This window comes from Danio rerio, chromosome 3, assembly GCF_052040795.2.
Source record: "Danio rerio strain M-AB ecotype USA chromosome 3, GRCz13ab, whole genome shotgun sequence".
In the NCBI taxonomy this organism is placed as follows: Eukaryota; Metazoa; Chordata; class Actinopteri; order Cypriniformes; family Danionidae; genus Danio; species Danio rerio.
Window position 1 is genome coordinate 30,085,977 of NC_141023.1, and position 15,197 is coordinate 30,101,173.

Consider the following 15,197-nt stretch of genomic DNA (forward strand, 5'->3'; position numbering starts at 1 on the left):
AAGCTGTTGTTGCTTGATACTCAGCAGATTAAAGGTGAAGTGTAATTTCTACTTTATAACAATGCTGAAATTGCAATGTTAATTTGAGCTTCCGAACACACTGGCTTGACCAGTAGTGTCAGATTGGGTGGGGTTTAGGTAGGTTTTTAATTATCTTTTTTTACCAATTATGTTTGCTTTTAAGATTAAGTCAATCTCTTTACAATTTATGTCCCCAAATAGAGTTGCATGATTGAGATCAGATTAACTGACAACCCCAAACTCACACTAATAGTTGTTTCAATTACACATTTTCACATATTTACATATTTTCATCTCTATAGCGCTTTTACAATGTAAATTGTGTCAAAGCAGCTTAACATAGACATTCTAGTAAACTGAAACTGTGTCAGTCTAGTTTTCAGAGTTGAAGTTCAGTTTAGTTTAGTTCAGTGTGGTTAAATTTTACTGCTGAAAGACCAAACACTGAAGAGCAAATTCATCGATTCACAGCTCTACAAGTCCTAAACCAAGCAAGCCAGTGGCAACAGTGGCAAGGAACAAACTTCACTAGTTGACGAAAGTGAAAGACAAAAAACCTCAAGAGAAACCAGGCTCAATTGGGCAAGACCCTTTCTCCTCTGGCCAAACATAAATCTGAGATGTGATACATTTTAATATAGTTTTCTAAATATTATATACACAAATGTTCATCTAAAAATTGGGGTTAGTGGAAGTTATTTTTGATGTTTGGGGTCAATAAGACTGTTTATTATCAACAAGTCCCCCTATATTTTATATTTATTTATTATACCTTAATGTTATTTTAATTGTAATAGCATATTAAATTACAGAAATACAGTACAATGAAAAAACATTCAAACACAACAAATAATTATCACAAAGTTTGGAAAAGCTGAAGGTTCTGTTACATGAACTTTGCTGATTTGTTCAAACGATGACGAGGGGTGCTCCGGTTTCTTCCACAAGTCCAAAGACATGCTGTAAAGGTGAATTGGGTAAGCTAAATTGTCCGTATAGTGTATGTGTATGAATGAGTGTTTCCCAGTGATGGGTTGCACCTGGAAGGGTATGCGCTGCATAACAACATATGGATTGTTGGTGGTTCATTCTGCTATGTTGACCCGTGAATAATAAAAGGAATATGCCGAAAAAGAAAATGAATTAATGAATAATCATTATCATAAATGCAAAACAAATGTTGTGATTCTTAATATATTTGTGGAAACTGTTTCCCTTTTTGAGGATTCTTTGTTGAATAGTAAACATAGAATTAGAAAAAAAATAGGCCGATAAACAATATCATATCGAATCGCAATTAAATTGATGTCAACAACGATGATAAGCTGTGGACATTCATTCCATCATTCATTTTCTTTAATCTCTTTATTAATCTGGGGTCGCCACAGCGTAATGAACCACCAAATTATCCAGCATATTTTTTACACACTGGATGCCCTTCCAGCTGCAACCCAACACTGAGAAACATCCATACACTCTCATTCACACATACACTACGGGCAATTTAATTTATTTAATTCACTTATAGTGCATGTCTTTGGACTGTGGGGGAATCCGGAGCACCTGGTGGAAACCCACGCCAACACGGGGAGAACATGCAAACGCCACACAGAAATGCTAACTGACCCAGCAGAGGGTTGAACCAGTGACCGTCTTGCTATGAGGCCACATCGCCACTCACTGCGCCACCGCGCCACCCAGCTCTGGACATTTTTTATCTATATTAATCTAAGAGCCAAATACACTGTAGAAATCAGCATAAATCTGAGTCATGTGTAATCTGTTTAAGTTAATAAATATTTTAAGATGTTATTTAATGAACCCTCTAGTTTTAGTAACTTCGGTCATTGCTGGGATACTCTTTTAATGCTGGAAGCATTAACAGCTTTTATCGAAATATATATCGTTATTGTTTAATATGGAAAATAATTATCAAGATTGCATTTTTGCCATTTCGCCCAGCCCTAGTATAAAAATAATAGTGTTTATTTGACATTTTATAGCAGTATTATAAATCACAATCATTGAGTCCTCGCAGAAAAACTAGATTTATTTATGTAAAAACTATTCTAACCCAAATGTTTGAAAGCTAGTTAATAAGTGCCCCTACCAAATTCATTCATTCGTTCATTCATTTTCTTTTTGGCTCAGTCCCTTTATTAATCAGGGGTCGCCACAGCGGAATGAACCACCAACTTCTTCACTATAAGGCCAATTAAGCTTATTCAATTCACCTATAGCGCATGTCTTTGGACTGTGGGAGAAACCGGAGCAGCCGGAGGAAACCCACGCGAACACAGGGAGAGCATGAAAACTCCACACAGAAGTGCCAACTGACCCAGCCGAGGCTCAAACCAGCAACGTTCTTGCTGTAAGGCGATCATGCTACCAACTGCGTCACCTTACCAAATTCAACAACAAAAATAAAAATAGCATTTGGAAAGACACACTTCACCTTTAAGGTTAACACCCTGTTGTAACGGGGCAACACAACAAGATTCAAGTGACAGGCAATTTGTCTGTCCACACCGAATGTGAAAATAAAGCGTGACACGGCACAATCACACAGCACAGACGATCACAACCATTCTCACAACATGCTGCTGGTGAAAACATAAACAAAGCAAACAAAAAACACTGTATTTTCATGCTTTGGGCAAACTTTGACATTTCACATGGTGAAGAGGATAAAATCATTCACACAGAAAAGCCAAATATTGACAAAACTGTATCACATCAAGACCACAGAACAAGACATAGTTCATCAATTTGTCATTCCAAGAAGCTCGTTGTTAATGATTCGAATAAAGGTCAGATCTACAATAACCAATACTGAATCCAGCACCTTTTTCCATAATGCAGTAATGTTGACTGCAGTAATGAAATGTTCACCATCCAGACTGCTTAATGATTCTTGAGCATCGCTTCACAAATTATGTAATACGATGAACCTAAAACGCACGTTACAAATCTCCTTTTTGATAGCGTTGAGAAAAAAGGTGTTGTAGCGATGCATCTGCTGAGGGCCGTGTGAGTATAATTTGTCAGCATGAGGTTCTGTATCTATAAGATCTCTCAGCGTTCTTCCTTTGTTCTGTGCTCATTCTGTCTCACGGAAACCAGGTCAAAGCTCCACCTTTCATTTCTCTTTCGCTCCGTGTCTCAGCTCTCCTCCAAGTGTTTCTTTCCACCCCTTTCGATCTCTCCTTCATCCCCTCTCTGCGTCAGCTAAATCGTTGCAAGCCTAGAAAAAAGCATGCAAATCTATCAATATGCATATCGATTTAACGACTGTCGGCTTTCATCGGTGAGTTTTTCTAGCTAGCAAAATCCCTCAACGCGTCTGATCTGTTCTCACTCTGACGGGACACCTCCTCTTATTGAGCCGATCGCCCATCTATCATTCTGATAGACTATTCTTTCATGCTTTTCAAGTCTGTAAAATGTCATTGGTCTTTCTTTGTAAGGCGGATGGTTTCTCTCCGGCTAGCTGTATCTTTTCTATCCGTCTTTCCCTCTCCGATCCATCAATCAATCAGTCAAAGCCTTAAGTACAGCGATAAGTCATTTGGGGCAGGACTCAGGTCAAGACGTTCACCCGCACGCTCCTTCAATCCTTCGTTCAGCCCTCTTTCTCAGAGCTGCCTAATCAGCGTGTCCGAGCAGTCTATCAGTCTGGAGCATCATCTAAAGCAAACGCAAACAGATTGAGGTCCATTTATCTGTCCATCTCGGATCTTGGTCCGTTGTAAAAAACGAGCCTTAAACTAGCCCATAAAAAAGCACCCCCACCCCCCCTCAAAAACCCTGTCTGTTCTCTTCGCCTGTAAATCTGTCTGAGTTTGACTTAAAAATGCAGCATATCTCAATCTGAAAAATGGCCGTCTGGCAGCAAACTACAGTGTCACCATCCTGAAATGCCAGGTCGATTCAGAACGAAGTTAGAGAGGAATGAAGCAGGTGAAAGAAAGAAAGAAAAGAGGCAATGAAAGAGAACGGCATAAACTATAAGGCCTGAGATGTAAAGGAAGTCATGTATAGTGAAGGGCATGTGTGCTATAGCATGTGGCCTTGGAGTCCAGACATAAGTGTCTGTATGCTGGTGTAAAAGTCTAGAGGACAGGCATTTACAAGTGATAAGCTGTAATATAACCATACTGGGCGTCACAGTGGCGAAGGGGGTAGCACGATCGCCTCACAACAAGAAGATTGATGGTTTGAGCCCCGGCTGGGTCAGGTGACATTTCTGTGTGGAGTTTGCATGTTCTCCCTGTATTTGCATGGGTTTCCTCCAGTATCACTGTGTGAAAGGGGTTAGTAATACAGGTAAATTTCTGGATAATTTTCTGACCGACTTTACCGGTAAATTAAAAAAAGCACTGTTCACACAGGCAAGGACGTTATGAAATATTTCCGGAAAAGACGGGTAAATACTGTCATCATTAACCAGAAATGAGCTCTAAACAGCAGCGCTTGTATTTGCAGACATGTGACTACATTACAAAATCTGTGGATGGTATTGTGAACAACTTTGATGAAAACATATGGAGGAACACTTGACGCATGTCGAGAGGTAAATAATGTGTGTGCTGGCGCTCAGTGGCTTCTTCACGTGCACACGTGTCAAGGAAGGAAGGAAGCAGAGCTAAAAGGTAAACAAACAGCGGTTTATCATAAGAATTTTTATCGATAATTTTTGACACAGTTGGCATTAAGAAGAAGCATAGAAACGTTATCTGACTAACAACTAGCTAAATGTGTCTGGAAAAAATACAATCTTTTATTTTCATAAACAGCGCAGATGTGAATGCGTCTGAATGTTCTGATTGGCTGGAGTAGACATCTCACGTGAGCGCGTTCTGATCGTAAACGTGCTCTTTCTGGCAATGTTGCGTTCACACAGTGCAGCATTACAGCAAATTACCCGTAATGTTACAACTTCTCGGGCGATGCAGTGGCGCAGTAGGTAGTGCTGTCGAATGTGTGTGTGTATGTTTCCCAGAGATGGGTTGCGGCTGGAAGGGCATCCGCTGCGTAAAAATGTGCTGGATAAGTTGGCGGTTCATTCCGCTGTGGCGACCCCGGATTAATAAAGGGACTAGGCCAACAAGAAAATGAATGAATGAATGAATGAATGTTACAAATTCTCTTTAGTATTTACCAGTATTTTCAAAAAGGACCTGTTTACACATAAAATCTTTGTGGTCTGTATGTGTGAAAAGGTCTGTTTGTGTGAAAGCGGCTACTGTGTATGTTTGTGAATGCAAGAGTGTATGGGTGTTTCCCAGTGTTGGGTTGTGGCTGGAAAGGCATCCGCTGTGTAAAATATATGCTGGATAAGTTGGCGGTTCATTCCGCTGTGGCGAGCCCTGATTAATAAAAGGACTAAGCGGAAAAGAAAATGAATGAATGAACATATAAATGAATGAATGAATGAATAACCAAACTGACGTTCTGAACATTAAAGGTTGTGCGTCTGGGAATAAAGCTGGAATGGAATAATATGTTTGTATTATGTTGTGTGACACAGACATGAAACGCATGGACAACAGAACATGAAACCTGTCTCAGACATTCCATTGACTGCTGCCCAGGTCTCAATCAATACCTCCAGGAAAAGCAATATGCCACAACAGGGAGCCCAGCCACCTGTATGGTCACTGTCCAATCAAACGCATTCCAGACGACATTGCCACAGTCCAATCATGTTAAAAAAGTTCAATCACACCCCAGAGATGAAGACCTATTGTAGTAAAGTGCAATGATTGCATGGATATGTACACAATCGCAAAGGTCGGTGTTTGGTGGTGGCATCCATCAAGCAGCCAATAATTGCACTGCAATTAAATTCAGAAACATTTGAAGGTTGAGCTCAGTTTGGTGTCTAGACAATTCACATAACACTCAGACGTCCATTACCAACCCTGAAAGCAGAACGACTGCACCAGGTCGCTGTGTCATTGAATGACAGACAACGGTAAGCGATCTCAAAGCAGAACAAGAGATGATCTCGAATGAGCACTTGACACTGACCAAAAAAAGAAAAATCAATAACAATACTTCACAATTCATAACATTTCAAAATATTAGCAGCTTTCCTCTTCTGACAAAAATCACTGGTAACAACAGCAGTATGGACTTTTCAATAGGCAATCCATTTAACAATATTTATTAGGGCTGCACATTTTGAACATTTTTTTGTTCAAAAGAAAACAAAACTGAAAATTTGTAAACAAAACTGACATTTTGGTTTTCTGCAGTACAGTATGTATTGTGGTGTGTATTAGGGCTGCACAATATATCGTTTCAGCATCGATATCGCAATGTGTGCATTAGCAGTAGTGGAGTTGGGATTATTATTGTTGATCAGCAGTTATGAATGTACAGTGATTACATTTTACATTACATTTAATTATTCAGTAGGGAAAAGACAAAATAGCAGATTAGAGCTATTCAGACATCTGATAAAATTGAATATGCACACTAGGGCTGCACAATATTGGACAAATCTGACATTGTGATGTTTAATTTTGATTTATATTGCGTTTTCGGCAGATGACCTGAATAGCTCTATTAATAAATAAATAAGATAAAAGGGAAATAAGTAGTCAGATATTCAGGTACAGTTATAAGATACGATATTACATCCATGATAATGACAGATCATGATATCAGCAATATATCACAAGAAAACCATACACAATATATCATGATATTTGAAAATGAAGAGGAAAAAATGCATCAAAAAGTTATAAGATGTATTAAAATAGTGATGTGCATGAGGTGATGCATCTCGTTATGTTGTAATTCTAAGAAATATATTTGCTGGTAATAAAGGAAATACATCTTATAGCTTTTTGATGGATTTTTCGCTCTTCATTCTACAGATATCATGATATATTGTGGATGGTTTTCTTGTGATATATTGCTGATATCATGATCAGTCAATATTGTGAAAAAATATCATAATAATATCGTATCGTATTATTGTACTTGAATATCTGACTACTTATTTCACCCTTTTAGTGATGTTTTTTATTTATCAAGTCATCTGCCGGAATTGTATTTATTTCGCAATATAAATCGCAGCTAAATTAAAAATCGCAATGTCAGATTTTTCCAATATCGTGCAGCCCTAGTGTGTATATTCCATTTTAGCAGATGTTTGAATAGCTGTATTTTGTAAGAGACTCAAAATGTAGGTGAGTGTATCGGCATAAAATAATAAACAAAAACAGCTAAATACAACAAAGCAAAGAATACAAATGAAAAACACAGTGATTTATGGTTTTCTAGGGCCAGATTCAGTGGAAGGGCTGAAATCACAAAGATTTATCTTAATTTGTGTTCTGAATATGAATAAATCCTGGCCAAATTCCCTTCATTGGCCCTTACTGATCATGTTCTTCTAATCATCCCCATCCACCGAATTTTCTCTGTCATGGTCTTTCCACTCCACCTGTAGCTGGTGTGTGGAGAGCGCACTGGCGCTGTTGTCCTGTGGCTGCCGGCGCATCATCTAAATGGATGCTGCACACCGGTGGTGGTGTAGAGAGACCCCTTCATGATTGTGAAGCGCTTTGGGTGTGTGGCCATACATGATAAATGCGCTGTATAAATACACATTACTTACTACTCCTAGGGTGTCAAAGTATTTAGGCACATACTGTTAATATAATGTATCCATTGTGTAATTATTTAAATACAATTACAAAAGTACATGTTCTTGTACTAAAATTTCACTCTAAAGTTAAAGTAATACCACAGTATTTTAAACTGTTGTGTACATTTGAAATATCAACTTAACAGACTTTGACTGTTGTAGGTTTGCACATTGCAATATTGATGCTGAAACAATATATTGTGCAGCGGTTGCAGCCCTTATATTTTTATTATGATATATTAAATCAAACTACTAGTTCACCCCAAAACAGAAATTCTGTGCTGATTTAATCATGTTCAAGCTGTCCCAAAAGGCTTAAGATTTTTATTTATCTCTATAATACAAATGAAAATATTTCAAATCAAATCTGATCAAACTGAAAAATTTATTTAGTCTGGTATAGAGACACATTGACTTTATATGATGAACAGATTTCATTTAGAGTTTTATTCGCAAATAAAGACTGATCAGCAAACATAAACCAAAGCTCAGCCATGCGTACTTAATGAGTGAGAAAAATAAATAAAACATTTTAAAAATCTGTTTTAGGCGATGCAGTGGCGCAGTTGGTAGCATAATCGCCTCACACCAAGAAGGTCGCTGGTTCGAGCCTCGGTTGGGTCAGTTGGCGTTTCTGTGTAGAGTTTGCATGTTCTCCCTGCGTTCACGTGGGTTTGCAACGGGTCTCCGGTTTCCCCCACAGTCCAAAGACATGTGGTATAGGTGAATTGGGTAGGCTAAATTGTCCGTAGTGTATGTATGTGTGTGAATGTATGTGTGTGTATGTTTCCCAGAGATGGGTTGCGGCTGGAAGGGCATCCGCTGCGTAAAAACTTGCTTGATAAGTTGGCGGTTCATTCCGCTGTGGCGACCCCGGGTTAATAAAGGGACTAATCCGACAAGAAAATGAATGAATGAATGAATAAATTGTCTGTAGTGTATGAGTGAATGAGTGTGTATGGATATTTCCCAGAGATGGGTTGCAGCTGGAGAGGCATCCACGGCATAAAACATATGCTGGATGAGTTGGCGGTTCATTCTGCTGTGGCGATCCCAGATTAATAAAGGGACTAAGCCGTGAATGAATGTGAATGAATTGAACGAAAAGTAAATTAATGAAAATTATTTTTCTTTTTAGGCTAAAACATGCTCAAGTAAAACACAAAAATGAACCTCATGTACCCTTTTCACTAGACTGTTATGTCTCGTTATGTCATCAGCCTCTTAAACCCTTCAAAGATTTTAATATTATGATTAAAAAAAAACACTTTGGCTTTAGCCAACTATGACGACTTCCACTACTGAAAAACCCGGAAATGTGTTAAGGGCCCATTGGTTTGGTGAATCAAGAGAGCATGCTTTAGTTTTCTTAGCCAAAATCAAACTTAAATGCCTATGCATTTGAATAGTGGAAGGGTTGAAATCACTCAGATTTTTCTTAATTTGTAGATGTGTGAACCTACACTGGTCTCACGATTCGGTTACGATTATCATGGCATTGATTCGGTTCAATTCGATATCTCCGTGCATCACGGTGCATTGACAATGCTTTCCATACATCATTTTCAATTTTACTGCACAGCACAACAATTCTTGTATTAAAATGTATATTTATATGTTATTTGTCATACAATTTTGTCCTTTAAAACAAACAGATATATGAACTGTTTTACCTGTGTACCTTTAAAAATGCAAGTACATGCACAGACGACATGAGTAGTTATAGCAAATAAACAAATGTAAATATCCCGCTGGCTTTCTTAATGTCATCCAGCGATTTCTTAGACCCCTGTGATTGGTCACGCGCTCAACAGAAAATGCTGTGATTGGCTCTAAAGTGCTGTGCTGTTCACCGATGAGTTACACTGACAAACAGCAGCGGCGATCACAGCTGATCCATGATAGACGCGGAGGAGAAAACTCGCTCTGCAGACACGCGCTCATGTCTGTATCTAGAAGTATCGCTATAACAGCCAAGAGGAGAGGATAAGTTACCTCAGAAGGTCAAATGTCCACAGTAAGTGAGAGACAGAGAGTGACAAGCAGAAATGGAGTTTACTTTCATTTTCTCAATCGCAGTGAAATAGAGGCTTCTGCTGTAACTTCAGTGTCAGTGAAAGACTGTCTAGCAAAAACGCACGCAGTGAATTGTGCAGAGATTTGCACTAAGTAGTTGGAGTGTTTTAATTACTCGCACTCGCCTACCGTGCCACAGTAAGCAACCACAACATAGCGCATGAGTTAAATGAAATCAGTACGTAATAACCGGTTCAGATCTATAACTGAACCAATACCGATTTGTGCGTGTCTACATCGCGGTGCACCAAAGAGATTATTAATTCTGACACCCCTATTAATTTGTTCTTAATATGAATAAATTTGGGTTCAAAACAAGATGATGATGAGTAAATGATGACAGAACAAACCCTTTAAAACAAATACAATTAAAATTGTATAACACTAAGTTGAATTTTTCTTCCACTTGGAAATTTTCTAAAGCTACATTTGGTGTCTGTATTACATGTGGTTTTTAACATGTTTTGTCTGTAAGGGATTAAAACAACCATAATAATATTTTGTTTACATTTTTATGCAAATTGACAATCATTGTTAACCATTTGATTTAACTACTATTCAGTCAGATTTTGCCAGCATAATCTGGTGGCCTTTTTTAAAGCTGAGTGGCTTCTAAAAATGGCCCACAGATGATCATTTCATGTTTATATCAATGCGAATGTGACTGAAAGTGATGATGTCCGGGCAGATGAATTTTTTAATTCGTAATTAGCCTGTCTTTTTCCGCCAGTTTGATCCATTCAAGGGGATTTGCAGACCGCTTTGGCGGCCATGATCTAGCGTGACAAATGAGGCCGTCCTACAATACAACAGGTCTTAATGACCTCGAAATAACTGCAGCCAGCACTCTCAAATGTGTGTTGCCATAAGTCAAGTTGCTGACAATGATAATATCGCTGACTGTTTATACAGAAGACACCTGGCATTCACTACATGACTGTCAGGAGTCTCGAGTGGAGATCTGTCAGGGGGCTGTCCGTCAACACCCCCGATCAGCAGCAGTCGCTAACGCCACTGTGTGTTTCTACAGCACAGAGCAGATGGGTCTGAAGTTCTGTCCTCGGCCCTTAGGTGAAATTATTCAAGCCAATGAAGAATGATGAAATTCGTTTTGTCCCGCAGGCAACGTTCACTGCCCTATTTAGGCTGACCAGTTTGTAGGCTAATGGTCAAGTTGCTGTAAAGTCTGTTAAAGATGACAAATCCCGAAATGGCTAGAAGCAGAGTCTTCCTTTTTTTAAAATGGCAAGGAATCTAGGATAAAACGAAGATGCTGAACCAAGTATTGCATATGCGTATCACACAAACCATACACCTTATGATACATTTTAATGAGGATGCATACGGATAAAAACTTTATAGCTAATAAAATTCCTCCTTTTTTCGTTTGGCAGTCTGCTTGCTTCAGCATTGCAGCCTTTTGGACCGTTCTCCAGCCTAAAATCTAGTGTTTAAATATACAGACATACAAAATGTAATCAAATATTTCAGTTGCTGGGTAATGGTGTTCTGTGATGCTAACTATCCCGTCTAATCCATCTCCAAATGCAATGTACAATTATTTGCATCTTTAATATTTAAACAGGTCAATTATAGCTTTAAACTGAAAATTCAGCCCTCATCAACCTATAAATTCAAGCAGGTTAAGCAATTTTGCTTCATTCATTTTTAAAAAGATATAAATGTCCTTATAATAAATGTTTTTTTTACATTAACACAATTTATTCTATTAATCATAGTAGTATACTGCTACTACTACTACCATCTTTTAATAAACCAAGCAAATATTTGACTTTGTGATAAGAATAAATGCATTTACATGTATTAATTTTGCAGATCTAAAGTGAAAGAAATAAAGAATACAACAAGCAATTCATCACGAAGAGGCAAATAAGCATACGAAAATGCTTGTATTGCAAAGTTTCACACATCTTTTAGGACAGTACAAGCTAGACCTGGGGGGAATAAGGAATTAAAAGCATTGAGGAATTAATATTATCATAATTAATATTATTATTACTATTACTGGGATGTAATTAAGTGATCACAGAACAGATGAGTTGTATTTTGTGAAGGGATTCTGTATTTCGAATGAGGTTAGGAAGATCATTTCTCCAACGAGGAACAGTGAACACAAATGTATTCTCATCTCCTCTAGGGCATCGATAGATTACTGCCTGATTTCAATAGAAGCCTATATATCAATTTCATCAGCTACGGTAAATATTATTTTCTACAGCTCATTAGAATAGTTTCGCTTAAAGGGTCATTCGGATAAACTGAGAATATCAAATGCATATTGAAGGAAATGAAGCATTTGCAGTTTCCACAATTGCCAGCCTCCTTTTGAAGTTTCCTCGTCTTTCCTCTTAGCTCAATGGAAACCTGCCTTACAACTTCCCTTATTCCCCTGAAATTGATAGATGTGACTGAGACTAATTGTAAAAGAAAAATGATGGCTAATCCTTTTCTTCTCTACCGAGGCTATGAATTTGAACACTTCTATTGACAAGGGATGTAAATCCATTAAGTATAACCAATAGGATATTAGAGTAATTTCTTAATGAAGCCGTGGTGGTTTTTCTTTCTCGCCTTCTTTTACGTTCCCTCTGTTCTCTCACTCACTGTATCACCTCCACGCCTGTGGTCTTATCTGCAATGTCATCGGGAGTCTAATCTGCTTTTGTTTTCTGTAAGACTGTTGCGTGTGTGTTTTTTTTTCTTTCTTTCTTTTAAATCTGTCGGAAGATAACAGTAATTTTCTTTACCCCTCTGGCATCAAAGCAAAGTGTTTCCAGACTTCCTGCAAAGTGGGAATGAATGAATAAATGATAACAATGCTGTTTTAGTAGACTCGTGTAGCCATTTCTCTTCGTCTCCCTCCCTCTTCTTGCTTTCCTAGCTATTCCTTCTTCTTTTGTCGCCTGGTTTCTGTTATATCACTGATCTCGTGCACTAGAAGAAGAAACCAGGCTAAACGGCCTTCAGCGCGGTCATAACCTCATAGCCAGATCACTGCATCATATCCTTGTCTTGCTCATCCCTGCCATGAAGCCATGAGTTCCTGGACTCATCTCCTGTGCACAGCACTAAGCACACATCAAAACCACCCTGTCAACGGCTGCTGTCATTTACACAACCGGACCTCCGCTGTTGGCCGGAGACCGGGGTGATATTACAGTATCACTGTTAAAAAAAGATACTTTAGGCCTTTGCGGCTTGTGGCTGGAAGCTGAAGAAGCAGAGATCATGTTGTAACATTGTTTTTTTGTGTCTAAAAGGAGTTCAAATCAAACACAAACCATCAAACCTGTGCAAAGCGGTTACAGTAGTAAACTGCAAGTAAGCCTCAGGTTTAGATGATATCAGCGCTTGCTGGAAACATAATCAAATTATCCCACGTATTTAACAAACAAATATGCAAGGTGGGACATTTCTAGAATTATATGAATGACACAGATTCAGATTTCAAGGAAATCTGCAGATTTCTTGTGGGCCTGGTTTCCCCCTCCCATCCTCTCTCTCTCTTCGCCGCTCTGCTGTCCAGGCCTTCGGAGTATCTAAATTATCTATAACATCACACAGGAAAACACAGGCAAAAGAAAGAGCAGTGCGAGGAACCCTGGGATACTGGTGACGCTCCGTGCCAGCCCTTAAGATTCAGCTCCCACACAGATAGAGGGAAGCTCTCAGCAGCCCGACAGCCAGGAAACGTCATCACCGGCTCCGTCACATTGTGGGGGGAATTAATCGCCCCCTCATATGGCTTTTACTGATGCCGTTATATGCTGTCAGTGAACGAAGGAAGAGGATTCCAGTGACGGTTCCATATGGATGTATTAATATTTGCATAATTATGGTCCTGTGCCTAAGAGAAGCCCATGTAAGCCAGCCTTTGAAGACTGTGGGGAGGGGTGGGGTTTGGAGGGGAAGGAACACTGATAAGGGGTTGAAGAGGAGGGAAGCAGCTTCATATGTACATCTCCCATCCTTCCCTATTGAATGACACATGCATGTGCAGATTAAACATGTACAGTAGGAAATATGGAAGTTGAGGATAGAATTACATAAGTGACAGAGTCCAAGTGAGTCCAAATCCTTGCATTGTTGCACACACATACACATACAGTAGCTATATATTTATGCACATCTGAAAATGCCAGGTCACGATGCTATATGCCACGAATAAATGAAGATTGCTGAGAGGTTTTTTGCACGACGGTATCGGACAGACGTGCAGACCTTTTACAACACATAAGCGCGCGCGCGCAAACAGACAGATATAACATGGATAACCTGAAGACAACAATCCGTGGAGTGCCTGCACCGTTTAAAGCAATGCAGATCTCAAACGGAACGACTGTCTACATCATATACACACACGCTTTCTCTATCGAGCTCACATTCACCCAAATATTAATTTTCACATGCGACGCGTTACAACAGCAACATCGTAACATCCGCCCAGCACACCCAAAGACAGATAAAGGCTGAAATACCGCACCTGGGACAGACGGATGCCAAAGGGTAGACCGAGAGGGACAGAGGAGGTGTCTCTCCGCTCCCCTCTTCCTCTTCTCTTTCTGTGTTTTCGCCTGTCTTCACAGCCTCGTTTTTTTTCTCTCTATTTCACTCTCTGCCCTCCCTCCCTTCTCCCTCCTTCGCCTTGTGCACGGAATACTAAACGAACCTCGTCGCCGCTCACGGGCTCCAGCGCGCGTGCAGTGCTAAACACATACTGATGTATTGGTGTGTGTGTGTGTGTGTGTGTGTGTGTGTGTGTGTGTGTGTGTGTGTGTGTGTGTAAGAGAGAGAGAGAGAGAGAGTTGTAGGTGGGTGGAGTAAGGGTGCTCAGACCTCCCAAATTTAGTAAAAGTTATTTTTTATTCATACAAGACGATTATCTAAACGGTTTCAGTAATATTTTCATGAAAGTTTGATTATATGCTAGTGGTGACCATTTTGATTTATGGTAATGTTGTTACTCTTACTGCATTCACCAAAAGTATTAACGACATTAAGCTAATTAGTTCAGTCACTCTTGCTGCAAGTACCACATTGCTGCGTCAGTATAGGTGGCGACAAGTTTTCATTTATTAATTTCCTTTTCGGCTTAGTCCCTTTATTAATAAGGGGTCGCCACAGCGGAATGAACCGCCAACTTATTCAGCATATGTTTTATACAGCGGATACCCTTCCAGCTGCATTCACGCATATACAGCCTGGACAATTTAGTTTATTCAGCTTACCTACCGCATGAGTTTTGGCTGTGGGGTATACCAAAGCAACCAGAAGAAACCCACGCGAACATGGGGAGAACATGCAAACTTCACACAAAAATGCCAACTGACCCAAGCTCGAACCAGTGACCTTCTTGCTGTGAGGCGATTTTGCTACCCACTTCTTCACCGTGACGCCTCAACTACTCCCTTATCAA

General features: G+C 39.4%; 1 protein-coding gene across 3 annotated transcripts in view; it reads right to left on the bottom strand.

The window, feature by feature from the left end:
- The window catches only part of syt3 (synaptotagmin III), a 92,352-nt gene extending 77,966 nt beyond the window's left edge, over positions 1 to 14,386 (bottom strand). For all 3 annotated transcript variants that reach the window (XR_015480895.1, XM_087244624.1, XM_087244625.1), the window contains exon 1: positions 14,265 to 14,386. The gene's annotated coding sequence lies outside the window, so the exon portion shown is untranslated. The remainder of the gene's footprint in view (positions 1 to 14,264) is intronic.
- Between the last annotated feature and the right edge of the window lie 811 nt (positions 14,387 to 15,197).